The sequence below is a fragment of the Stegodyphus dumicola genome, chromosome X1 (assembly GCF_044657685.1).
Source record: "Stegodyphus dumicola isolate Sdum_Otavi_A_Nest chromosome X1, ASM4465768v1".
NCBI lineage: Eukaryota > Metazoa > Arthropoda > Arachnida > Araneae > Eresidae > Stegodyphus > Stegodyphus dumicola.
In genome coordinates this window covers 150,602,281-150,616,098 of record NC_140780.1, presented here as the reverse complement: position 1 = coordinate 150,616,098, position 13,818 = coordinate 150,602,281, and the positions used below count along the sequence as shown (strand labels likewise).

The following is a 13,818-nucleotide window of genomic DNA, read 5'->3' as shown; positions in this document are numbered from 1 at the left end:
AATAAATCTGCTTCAAAAATTAACAGAATGGAGTATTTAAATTTTAATGTTGTTAAATAATGAACTATTATTTAAGCAATTCTAATTCTGCAAAATAATCTTCAAATTAATTAATCTTGAAATCATTCAAGACAGATTCTACATACTGTTTCTGAAACGCTGTTTATAAGTAATTTCATTTATAAAATTCCTCAAAATAATTTCCGTATTTTTCTGTATGAATTTGTATTCGTAATCTGTTACATTGATTACATTGATAGCTTTGCGAAAATATAGTACAGAGTGAGCGACATTTTTTTATGTTTTTCTGATTTCACTTTTAAGATTCCTTAACATATCCTAAAAATACATATTTTCCATAATCTGAAGAGAATAAAGAATAGTTTGGTGCCATATAAGATGTTTAAACTTCCTCCTTGGTTTAAAACTTTGAGTCTATCTTTGCAAGTATCTTTGTATGTTCTAACAATTGGAATTTACAGGAAATAGCGACATGCATCTTTATTTCTTCACGTATATTTCAGAGGATATATTTCTATGTTCCAAGAAACATTTTTGCAGCAGCAGTCATACTCATTTCTTGCATGAAACTTCTAATAAGAGGAACCCCCCCCAAAAAAAACTTTAAAATAAAAAATTCATTCTATCATGTTCGGTTACTTCTGCAAAGGTAGGATATAAGGTATTTTTCCCGCCTTCTTAGCATGCCTTCGGGGTGTACTGGTCAGTATGATCTGGGCGTATTCGAGAGGTCCGTGGTTCGAGTCCCGGTGAAGGCATTGCTCATTTTTCATCTGTCTGGCTTTCAATAAGTACCTAATGTCTCTGCAAGGATATTGGTTTAAAACCCGGACTATGCAGTAATCACACTTATTGGGTTTCCCTGCTTTCCGAAAGTACAGCGTCCATGCGAAAGCTTTGGAAACCCGTAAAGTGAAACAAGAGTTACTAACAGTAATTTATACAGGCGCTTAAATTTATATGAACTTCAAGAACTTCTATATGTTTAAGAAATACGCTATTATATCATATTAAACCTTTCTTAAAACCTAAAATAACACTAAAAGAAATAATGGTGGGATAAATATACATTTAACATAAGTAGAAATAATATATTTAGATCTCAGTTTCACTTTCCAAAACCGTAAAGAAAGCAAATTGCTGAAAGATTGAACGATGGAGAAGGTGCGTTTAAGCCTTCGGAAATTCGGTAGTGAGCAGTTTAGGAATTGAATGGAAAACGCAATTTAAGCTCATTTATATATGCCTTATCTTCATGCTAACCATCAGATCTCTGAATTTGTAATGCCTGCTTGAGCTGGTGCCTAATTTGGGCTTTGTTGTTTGCTGTAGCTTTTATGATATGCTTGATTTCTAAGACTGACATATTTTTTCTGTTGCAAAATGACTTCATGAGGAACTTTCTGAAATATTTCTATGTTATTAAGTTGTACCTTTTTGTAGTCACTAGATAAAACAGATTCTGAAAGATTTGTTTCATTCAACCATTACAGAAAAATGAAAAGCAAAAATATCGTGGTTCAAAGAAACGAAACCTTTGTTAATTGTTTTTTCATCAACTAATTTAAAAGTAAACTGGTGTGAAGTGAACATTCGTAAAGCGAGGGACACTTGTATTTTAATTATTAAATAACAAATATTTTTATTTTCGAATTTGGGTGTACGATAATTCTTTCCGAAATTTCTGTATACACGATAGCTACTTTCCAAGCTTATGCACGATGATTAATTACTTAAAAATTTTTGCTAATTCCTGAGAATCATAAGAGTGTGAAGTAAATATACAGAAAAGTCATTTTTCATACTTTTAATTACATACAAGAATCATTAAATAATTAATACTTAAAAGAGTAAGTTTGGTAGAAATTTTAATCATTTCAGCCAGTTTCATTGGGGAGTGAGAATTATACCATGGTATTCAGAATTTTAAGAACTGAATGAACTAAGAAATTACGAAACTCTTGAATTAGTTCATAATTTTCATAGTATTGTATTTTAATTTTAATTAAATAAAAGCATTCTTTGGATTGAATATCTCACTTATCCAACATTTTATTTAGGCTAACTGATGAAGGAAAAAAATTTAAAAATGTAACATTTATATGTATTCCTTTACAGAAATTAAATTTTTGCAAGAAAATTACATTAGTATTTTTTGGGGGGGGGCGAAGTGATGAATTTAACATACTTCCGTAGGCTTAGTGTATTTTAATCACACAACTTTTTCAGTTATTGTTTGTTTAAAAAGGTTTATTTATCCATTTGCTCTTTATTTTTAATTCTTATTTGTTTAGCTTTATGCAAGACAAATGAATTATTTATAGTAGTGTTTTTCGTAACTCGTTTTGCTGTTATCTATATTGCCTTCCCAGGTAAGTAAACATATTAGAAGTTATTAAATTTCTGCCTCTAATTGTCAGATGAATAAGAGTACACTTTGCAATAGGCGTGCTTCAGAAGCTCAAGTCTCGTTGTTCTGTGCTATGCATTTTGTAATAAATAATTCAGCAAAGCCTTTTGGAACCCTTTCCCTGAAAAATGTGATTCTTTCTTTCCAAGCATAGTCATCAGTGTTATCATTACTTTCAACTTTCGAGGCAAGAAGGGTCGTCGGACGCCGCAAGTATTTTCCACATTCACCATAAATTTACAGAAACCGATTCTGAACCGTTTAAGGGAGAATTTTCAGAATATAGATTTAGAAGTCTTCTGGTTAAAATAAAAGCGTAAACACTAAGCATATTCAATAATAGCTTCCTAAAAGCTTCCAGTTAATGGATCTTATGCGATGTACCTTAATGAAATCTCGCGACTGATTTCAAAGGAATCGCGCCAGCGAAAAGATTTTAACTCCGCGGCAAATGCAATCACGGTTAGACTTTTGTTTCAGATTTTTTTTCCTTTTAGCATCCGGTTCAGTAGTTTTTAAACTATTACGCTTCACATACCTCCTGAAAATATGCATGCATAAATGGCACACACCTTTTAAAGTTGAATAACGCTTCACATACCTCCTGAAAATATTCATGCATTACTGGCGCATAAACTTTTAAAGTTGAATAAACCACAGAACAGCAACACGAACGAAATAAAATATGTGTATGTGCACATGATATGTTTTATTCATAAAACACATACATCGATAATATGAAATGGCGTTTACAAATTAAACAAATGTTATGAAATAGAGCTTGGTAACATAAAAATAATAAAAAAAAAACAACCATAGTCTGGCGGAGATTTTTAAATAAACTTCTATCGATTTCAAGGGTGAGCACACAGAGATTCCTCTTCTTCAGGAGCAAAAATATTTCTGCAGAGATAGGGGAAGACCTAACTGTTTATATGGAAATCAATAAGTGGAGCAGAGCGAAAACGCGAGTAGCGTTATCTATAGAGGAATGTAGTAATGAAACATGAAAAGCTAAGCTATTAGAATTTTGAAAGTTTTGAAAGAAGTGGGTTGCAGTTTGAAAGAAGTGGGTTGCAGTAAATGTCATAGTGTAAAGAAGATAAATTTTTATGAATGTGAAATTTGTCCAGAATCGGGAGAAAGAAGTAACGCGTAAGAGCTATGACGCCGCGTTTTGCCACTTAAGTTTCATAACTAAATTAGTAGCAATGTTGCCGACTTAATGGCTTAGTGACACTAGATCCAGTGACTTAAAAGGTCTCCCAGTGAACCTGTAAGCTATTAAGCTAGTTAAAAGGAAAATTCAACTAATACATGAGGCAAAAAATGACTTTCGAGTTTGGTATGTTCCTCTCTCTTTCCCCTCGCACCCCCATCTAATTTATGCATACACTTGTAATACTGAACTGATTTTTACTAAATGGTAGTAAAACCTATATAATCTGTTGAATGCCAGTAATTATCAAGCAATTTTGAATCTATTTATTAGCCCAAAAGGGCTATGAGTCTCGAAATGGTATTTTGCGTCGAATCACTATAAATGGCTGTATCACATTTCAAATTGTTGCCACTAAATATTATCGCCCTGTATTATATTTAAAAAAACTAAATAATTAAGAATCTACATGAATGTATGTATGTTTCTCGCTTTCTGAAAAAAAAAACAAAGGGTACCTATAGTCATCAAATTATGATTAACATAGTTCTCTACCCAAACATGGGCGCCTGGAAGCCAAATTTGGAATTTATTTTATTGTCTATATCATGTTTTGTAAAACTTTAACGAATTTTTTATTAAAAATCTCAACAATTTCAAAGCGAGCAGTGGCAACACTGTAGGGAATAAAAAATTTTTATCTGCAGCGCACGAGACCGTCTATTGGATATTCTAAAGATATGCTGTTTTTAAATATTTTTAGCCCAATTTTGCGTTAGCCCAAATGCTCTCGAAACGGGTATGAGTCTGTGAAAGCACCGCTCGTTTGGGAGTAATATAAAACCTGAAAGCTTTCAGAAGTTTTTTTTTAATTTATTTTTATTTCCGAGCTTTCAGTATTATGGAAATTAAATAAATTAGACTTTCCGTAAAACGATGCTACAGTAAATATTAAATATTATGTATTTTCCCTTGAACAAATTCTTTTAAAAGGTATTTCTACCATGCCAGTAATTGAAATGAACGAATTCTTTCCCCAGATCTGAAAAATGTAATGTATCTACAGTGAATAATAACACATTATTTTTCCAGTAAAACAGATTATTTTAAAAATCAGTTCAATTAAAGAAGTAATTTAAATAAAGAAGTTATTTCTCCTAATCTGAAAAATAATTAACTTCTAATTTTTTTAATAATTTTTTTAAATGTTCTCATATGGAATCATTGGCATGTAAACGATTTTGCTCGCATAAGTGTTTTTCATTGTTATCCTTTCCTAAAAGAGAATATAGAGAAAAACTGAAACGAAAATTGATTACCGCTTGTGGTAATGCTAATCGATGTAGCACAGCTGAATTTAATCGAAAAATTACAGATGGCGTATCTGAAATCTCTCATTCGCTAAATTTATTTTCCTTTCTTTCCCTCGTCATAAAAAAAATCGAGCTAAAGCTTCATAATTCTCTAAGTATTTTTTACAAACACACCGGAGCTCAACTTTGTAAGCAAAAGATGCTTAATGTATAATTGATTGTATTCCCATCAATTTTTTATGCAAAAGAACTTCGAGTTCAAGAGAAATGCTGCACTGACAGTAACCCCCAAAACTGAAACTGTTAAATGTGGTTGTTTAGGTAATAAGAGGTAAGATTCGTAGTGCTTAACCAAGTAAGGAAATCATATTGTGTCACTGAATAATGAAAAGGCTTGATGGCCCTTTTGTAAGTAGTTTTATAGCTCTTAATTTTCATTATTTATTGAAAGCAGCAGGAAAGGGATAAAAACACTCAAAACAAGAAATTAACAGCTAACTCAAGCTCATAGTTACAAATGCGCATTTAACAATCATAATTATTAATCGACATGCTTAACTCACATTATTAAATAAGGCAGTTTGTCGGGTTTCATTTATTTTTACTAATAGTTATTTTATTTTGTAAGCCTTTTCTGTCTTCTCTTATTTCCCTCACGTTTCCTCGCCAGGATATAAATTAGCTAGGGTGAATGAGTGTATTTAAACTGATGTAGCGAAAAGTTTAGTCAGAGTGTGGTTTCGCTATTGTGATCTCACGTTCATATTTCTTCCATCTGTTAACCTTGAATATCGGCTTCGGATTCTTCCCGCCGAATTAATAACCTGCCGATGTAGGTTCTGAGTCAATGCGTTACCTTTAAACTGAATTTTGTAGTCTTGTTGTAGTTTTGTTGTCTCTTTACCTTTACATTTAGTATTACATATGTTTTAAGTTCTCACCGCAAGTGGTCGGTGTTGTAACCACGTAAGTCCGTGCCTTCTGTAAACTGTATCATGTTCAATAAAAGTGTCTTTTACACCCTTTCCCTGATTGTGTTCATCTTTAAGTCTGTGCAAAAATTCGCACGGGTTAAAACTTAGGTAGACCTAGTTACATTTTATGATATTGAGGAGAACTATATCCTACACGTTTTACATAAGAATTTAAGCTGAAATAATTTTTTGAAAGGTTATAAATGAAATTCAGATGCGATAATCACATAAAGAGCAGTATTTTCAAAACATTTCAATTTTATACAAATGATGTAGCTAAATGAAAAAAATGAATAACTACTGTAAAATACAAACTGAATACAAACACAGAAGTAAAAAGAATAACCAAATGTCTCAAAGAAATGAAACTAATTGCTTTATGATGCATATTCTTTATCTTTCATTAAGAGTTATTAATAACTTGGCGTAAATAGAAAAAAATATGACGCTTAGAAAAGGAATAATATTTTCAATGATGATTAAAATATTTTATAAGGAAAAAAATGCTTTGAACTGTTTTTTCAGAATCTTCTTACGATTCAATAATTGCTTTTAAAAATCTTAAGAACTTACTAGAACTATAAATATTTATATTTAATTTTTATATATGAATTTATTAAATAAAACATTCACGTTTAAAGCAGGCTTCAATACATATTAATTAAATAATGATTGAACTGCCAAATTATATGTGTAAAACATTTTACGGGATTTTCTACTTATACAGAAGGAAGTTTTTGTCATTTACGTGATATATTATATCATTTATATGCTACAGCGGTTTTAATTGTGACCTACGAATATTACTTGAAAATTATATTGATACATTTGTGTTTTACAATTGGTAGTATTTCATGTAAAATAATTTCATATTTTCTCAAGCATTTAAAGTCATTTTCCGTAGACATCAGAGAATATTTCTCTGGAAATCAGTGAAAAAAATATAATTGCATATTGAATCCCCTGCAAAGTATATAATACTTAAATCAATTCAAGGAAACAAATTTTAACATAAGATTTCTTGAAGAAAGATGGTAATTCAGTAATTCCAAGGTAGTCATCTATAATTTCTTACTTCCTAATATTTGCGAAATATATCATTTCTATTCAGTGACGCTTCCTTCATGAAAATTCATTAATGGCTCATCAATATAAGTAATGCTCTTGTAAACTGGCCATGAAAACTACGAAATTTGCAGTCGCAGTAATATTCTAAAGCAGAGTTTCTCGAACTTCTTAACTTCGCAATATATATGCACATGATTGCAATTTATCGCTATCTACATGCATAACGTTAATGTGAAAGGAAGGAAGATAAAAAACGAAATTTCTGAGAGAATAATAATATAATAAGGAAGAATAACAAATGAAAATATACAGTTACTTTAATTAATAGGTAATTACAAATAAATTCCCAATTATGCGCAATTTACACAATTAGCAAAACAATATTTCAAAACATCCTACAACCCTCAAAAACTTTTCTTCTGACCTACTTTGAGAACCATGATCCTAAAACGCTCACACTCGATCTATAAGAATTTCACTTTGACCAGGGAATGTAACATGTGATCTTTCGATTGAAAAATGAGAAATTTGGCTACTTCACTGTCGAAACAATTTTTTTTTTTTTTTTTTTTTTTTTTTTTTTTTTTTTTTGTTTGAATTCTTAAGTGATCGGGAATATTATTTTATACAACAATAATTTTAAAAGCCCTTTTGTCATTAAATGCTTCGTATTATCTTGGTATATTACTTCAAGCAGTTAGCTGAAAGGACTTCCTTGTACTCTTTCTTTCCATCCCAAAGCAATGGTACGGATTCCTATTAAGCGAAAGTAAAAGAAAAGAATAGTTGCTATTACTTTGGATTTACGATAAATAATCATTTATATCGTAAATCATCAAATTTATTTTCATTAACAGTCATATAAACGTATAACAGTCACTATAAAATATCATTTTTAACATCTGATTAAAACTGCGACATCAAGAAATAAATTAGCTTTCATAAAAATTGAATTGAGAGCAATTTCTAGCTGCATTGGACAATAGAGAAGAAGAAAGTTAAAAAGAAATCAATTTTTCAACCGATTTGAATAAGTACCGTCGTTTTTTCACAATTCGAGGACCATACATACATGCATGCAGATTATTCTTCTTTAAAAATAATACAGGGCGATAACTATTTGGCGACAACAATTCGAAAAGTGATACACCGTTTTTAGCGAACCGACGCAAAATCCCATTTCGAGACTAAGATCCCCTTTAAAGCTAAATAATGTAACTAAAATTAAATGCAATTTAAGAAGATAAGAAAAAACGTTTCGATATTAATATAAAAATATTATAATTAGAAGAATTATCAATTAAACAATTATAAAAAAATCTGAAGGCTTTCAGATTTTATATTACGCCCAAAGGAGCGTTTTTTTAACGTTTTGAGAGTTGTCGTTATTTATTAATATAATTTTCTTCACACTTAAACCATAAAATTAAATTAAACAGTAATATCATACAATATTTGAAAGAGCATATCTTTAGAATTTCCGACACAAAATTTCACGCGCTGGAGATATATATATATATATATATTTGGTACAGTGTTGCCACTGCCTGCTTTGAAATCATTGAGTTTCTTAATCAAAAACTCCTACATGCTTTACAAAACATGCAATAGATAATAAAATAAACTCCATATTTGGGCTTCCAGATGCCCCTATTCGGGTGGAGACGTACGCTATTCAAAATTTGATGGCTCTAGGTACCGATGTTTTATCACAATCCGAGAAACATACATACATTTATGCAGATTCTTCATTATTTAATTTCTATAAATATAATACAGGGCTCTAATATTTGGTGGCAACAATTTAGAAAGTGAAATGCCGTTTGTAGTGAATCAATGCAAAATGCCAAAACGAAATTAATATGAAAAGCAACTAAATTAATAACAAGGCATGGTACAACCGACTAAAAAGAGTTAAGGCAGTTTTCTATGAGATCAAATAAAATTGTTTCCATGTCTTAGCTACTACTTAGTTTGAAATCTTTTTTGACCAAATGAATGGAGGAATATCATTTCGAACTGAGGGATTTAATTCTGAAGTACTCAAATTTTCCACATATTTTGCTTTTCAGATGGAAACTAAGGTATCATTTAATAGATAGCATAAATGCCAGTTTTACTAACGGCTAAAACAAAGTTTCAAGAGTAACAGAATTTTCTACTTTTAATTGCAATATAGTTGTTTAGGGAAGTACGAGAGCTCAGCTTAAGACCCCGGCTAGAATTACGATTTCAATAAAAAAACTGAAATACCGGAACCGAGCTGCGGTGGACTCCGCTTACTTTAACTCATAAATATATAATAAATGTGTGCAAAACAGCATGTACCTTTAAAACTTCCGTGAGATTTTTATTGACTGAAATTTTTAATTTTATTTTATATTTATATCTTTGAATAAAAACAAATTAAACAAAAAATTTTGCCAACGATGGAAATTTTTCGGAAAACCCAACTAAATATTACTTTGTGTCATTTAAGGAGTTGCGAAACCGAATCGAAACACTTGCATGGCACTAGTCTTTTATCACGTTTGATAAAATGACCCCTTGTTTGTTTGCTTTCTCGTTCAACTATTCGTATAATGCCACACCTTTTCCGTAAGGTATTAACCTCATTTAAGAAACAAGTCGTAGACTAGTTTTATATTTCTTGCATTTCTTTGCTTTAAAGTGAGTGATTTACGTCAGGGGGCGTAGCTCAGATGGTAGAGCGCTCGCTTAGCATGCGAGAGGTACCGGGATCGATACCCGGCGCCTCCAATTTTTTGTATATAAATATAATCATTCGCTTTTATGTTCCATATGTGAGTAACTGCTACAGAAAGGATATGGAATAAAACTTTAAGAAAAAAAAAAAACCTTCTTTTAGTCATTTTACACAATAGGAAAACCATGAAAACCAACTATGCAGCCAGTCCTTTCGCTGGGTTCCAACTACCCGTATTCAGAGGTCTTAGCAATATACAGGGTGACTGCTAATTCATGGTACAAACTTTGAGAACTGGTACAGGACACTGTAGCAATCACATTTTGCATAGGGATGTATGATCAAAAGTGAAGCGTCGAAGCACAAACACAGGAAAGAACAAATGACAGGGAAAGTGTTTTATTTTCCTAACCTCGTTTACAAGTGGAAATGAATTTACAGAATGTGAGTAATTTACAAACTTAATTTAAAATTAAAAAATTAATTAAAAATAAAGTAAAATTAATTAAAAATTAATTTACAAAATGTAATTGTTACAGTGTCCTGTACCAGCCCTCAAAGTTTGTACCATGAATTAGCAGTCACCCTATATATGCATTTTTATCTGATTGATTTAAAATTGTTTTTAAGCAGGATTAAAATTATGTAATGTGATGATCACAAAATATAAAAAGGCGTTTCTACTCTATAAAAAGAAATCCAGAACTTTTTAACGTGAAAAAAGCCATTAGCTTGTTTTTAAATAGATTAGTACTGGAAAAATGTGGAACTGAATACTTTATTTGTGTCACTTGCCACGCCATTTGTATTTCATTTGTGTTTAATTAAATAGAAAATGAAGAAATAACTTTAAATAGGCATTTTGCATATATTAATAATTTATTTTTCCTTTCTAAGCATAAATTCAACAAAATAGTTTGTCTTTTCATTCCTTTTTTTCATGCCTTTAGTCTGGAAAATTTGTAAGTTGATGATGACAGAAACAGAGGGCTTTTGACCCTATACTGAAAGAATTTTTATTTTGGTATCAAAAGATATACGCTACTGAAATAGGCATACCAAAAACAGGATTTTAAATAGACAGTATAATACTACTAAAAATGTTGTTACGAATTTTATACATATGTAAATAATTTTAGTGAAATCGTAGAACAATGCAACATGAAATGCTTGAAAGAGAAGATGCTCTACCGGAAGAATAATATTACGAATTTTGTATTTAGATAGCGAATTTTAGTAGAACTAATTGAAATTAGATTTACTATATATATATATCCTTACAAATTTATTTTCAACAACAGTCATTGCTGATGCTATAAATTGTCATTTTTAGCATCTGATTAAAATTGCGACAAGAAGAAATAAATCAGCTTTCGTAAAAATTGAATTGAGAGAAAGTTCTACTTGAATTGGACATTGGGGAAGAAGAAAGTCAAAAAGAAATCAATTTTTTCAATCGATTTTGGATAAGAAGAAAAATCGATACATCGTAAAGCAAGTGGATCAATAATCGATCTATCCGGAACCGAATTACTGGGGAGGGGGAGTGAATTTCAGAGACCATTTTTAAAGTAATTCTCTTTAATATCTGAATATGAAATACAAACTTACATACAAAATTAAGCACAATATTTACGAAACCATAACAATGATTATCGTGCAACATTTGACAACATTCGACAAATGACATTCGAATAAATTACGAATAACTTCTAAATACAAAGTATTTAATGAGTTATATAATTTGTTAATGCGGAAAGAGAAATTAAGGAAATTCAGATAAAATTAAGAAATCTTTACTTCAAAGAAGAACATAAATTAGCATTATTTGTTGCATTAAGTAAAGGAAAAAATCCATAAAAATGCCACATAGTTTTAAAAACGCAAAATTTTTGAATGAATGATTATTGTCTTATACGAAATTTAAGAATTTTATTTTTGTATACTTTTTTATTATTTTATTCATTAATTCATTTATCTGTTGGTTGATAGTTAGATAAGTACTGATCTAACTATCAACCACCACTGATCTAATTAACCCTTTACCTGTTTTCTCACAGTTCTTTAGAAATCAGTAGTTAAAAGCTTAATAAGTATTGATATTGTCTCCACGGCCTTAACAGTTTCGATAAGGACCTGTATTTAGGTAAATTTATTTCTTGTAATGAGTCCTTTGCAAGAATATGTATCTTTAAAACCCCTCTGTTTTCCTTATGGATTCTGAAACTGACTTCTTTACGTAATGATAGTTTATGTATTATATTGTGAGGTTACATTAGTTTCGAAAGAGGTTAACCCTTTTAGTCCAAAGGAGCGTTAGCTCAGAAGGACTATTAATTTCGTTTTCGCATTTTGCGTCGATTCACTATAAAAGGCGAATCACTTTTGAAATTATTGCCACCAAATATTAGAGCCCTGTATTATATTTAAAGAAATTAAATAATGAAGAATCTGCATAAATGTATGTATGTTTCTCGCATTGTGATAAAACAACGGCACCTAGAGATATCAAATTTTGAATAACATACCTCTCCACCCAAATATGGGCATCTGGAAGCCCACATTCGGAATTTGGAATTCGTTTTACTATCTGTTTCACGTTTTTCAAAGCATTTATGAGTTTTTGATTAAGAAATTCAAACATTTCAAAGCGAGCAATGACAACACTGTACCAAGGAAAAAAAAAACATTTTTATCTCCAGCGTGTGAGACTGTCTATCGAAAATTCTAAAGATAGGCTCTTTTAAATATTTTGCGATACTTCTGTTGGAATAAATTTTATGGTTTACTTGCGAAGAACATGATATTTAATACATAAAGGTAACACACAAATCGTTAAAAAAAAACGCCTTTTTGAACGTAATATAAAATCTGGAAGTTTTCAGATTTTTTTTTTTTTTTTGGGGGGGTGTTCTATTTTTTTATTTATCCTTGCATTTTTTCATGCGCTTAGTGTGTGTGAAAATTCCTCATTGACTATAAAAAGGATAAGCAGGAGGCGCAAATATGACTGGTTTAGGCAAGAGCATGGCCGTGATTTTAGCATCAGAAACACTATATTTAAATATCAGAGCTAATACGTTGGTAACAAGTAGCAGCTATGAGTTTCCCAATGAATTTCAGTTTTCAATAGGTGAAATTAATTCTAAATAACGGTATATATTAGAGACTTTCATGCGCTAGAGTCAGCTAAGCTTTCCTTCATTCTTCGTTTTCATATGCTTCAGTAAATAATTATGATTTAATAGAGTTGGTAAGTACTGTAAAAGATAGCGAAGTCATGGTACTTCTACAAATTTTGATACTTTTGCTTGCTAGCTTACTATTGGACATCAAGAGAATATATGTGCCAGCATTTATATCAAACAGAAAGAGCCTAACGTCAATGTCTTGAATCCTATTAAAAGAAAAACATATAGTTTATCTCCTCCTCAAGCAAAACTTTCAATATATTTCTAAATTTCTTTTCTTTTTTATCCAAAATCTTCAATCCATAACAAATGAAGTACAGTTATTACAGCTTAACACGAAATCTCTGGTTAACTTAGTTATAAAAAGAATTCCGCATCTTTGTTGATTATCGAAAAACTCTTTTATGCAGCGAATCATCCTCTGGGAATCAAACTTGTTTTGTTACAACACATAAAAGCAGTGGCACTAGTTCCCTAGGTATTTCGTTTCTAAGAAATGACATAGATTTCCTGAATATCGAAAGTTGTTTTCGCTGTTATCACGGCCCTGGCACGAGTAAGTTCTGTTCTATGATGTTAGCTAAGATGAGTAAGGGGGTGAGCACGAATTGTAAACCAGATTTCATCGCCTATAGTATCATCTTATATCACTTCATACTTTTCATTTTCACTATTTATCGCTATACTCGGCTGTGCGTTCTTATTACGTTTATGTCTGCACGCTTTTCAAGTCATTTGAGTGTTTTATTTTGATCTAACTGCGAGTAAACAATTTGTATCATATAGCGATATCTCTCTAAAAACAACGAAGGACTTGCTAAATAGTTGGAAAGCGTAGCCAACTCTAATGTGTCCACATTTCACACTTTTATTCAACATTCCATGACAGTGTAAAGCAGTATTTATACCAAACAGAAAGGACTTAACTTCAATGCGTTAACTGGAAAAATAGATAGGAGCACAAAATTAAAACTT

General features: G+C 30.9%; 2 protein-coding genes and 1 non-coding gene across 3 annotated transcripts in view; 2 read left to right on the top strand and 1 right to left on the bottom strand.

Annotated features, from left to right (window-relative positions):
- Positions 1–13,818, top strand: part of LOC118183889 (phosphatidylinositol 4-phosphate 5-kinase type-1 alpha-like) — a 488,382-nt gene that overhangs the window by 162,181 nt on the left and 312,383 nt on the right. The gene's annotated exons all lie outside the window — the stretch shown is intronic.
- LOC118197004 (uncharacterized) overlaps positions 1–13,818 on the bottom strand; it is a 572,804-nt gene that overhangs the window by 412,058 nt on the left and 146,928 nt on the right. The gene's annotated exons all lie outside the window — the stretch shown is intronic.
- TRNAA-AGC (transfer RNA alanine (anticodon AGC)) lies at positions 9,633–9,705 on the top strand. The gene has a single exon. It is a non-coding gene; the product is annotated as a tRNA-Ala (tRNA).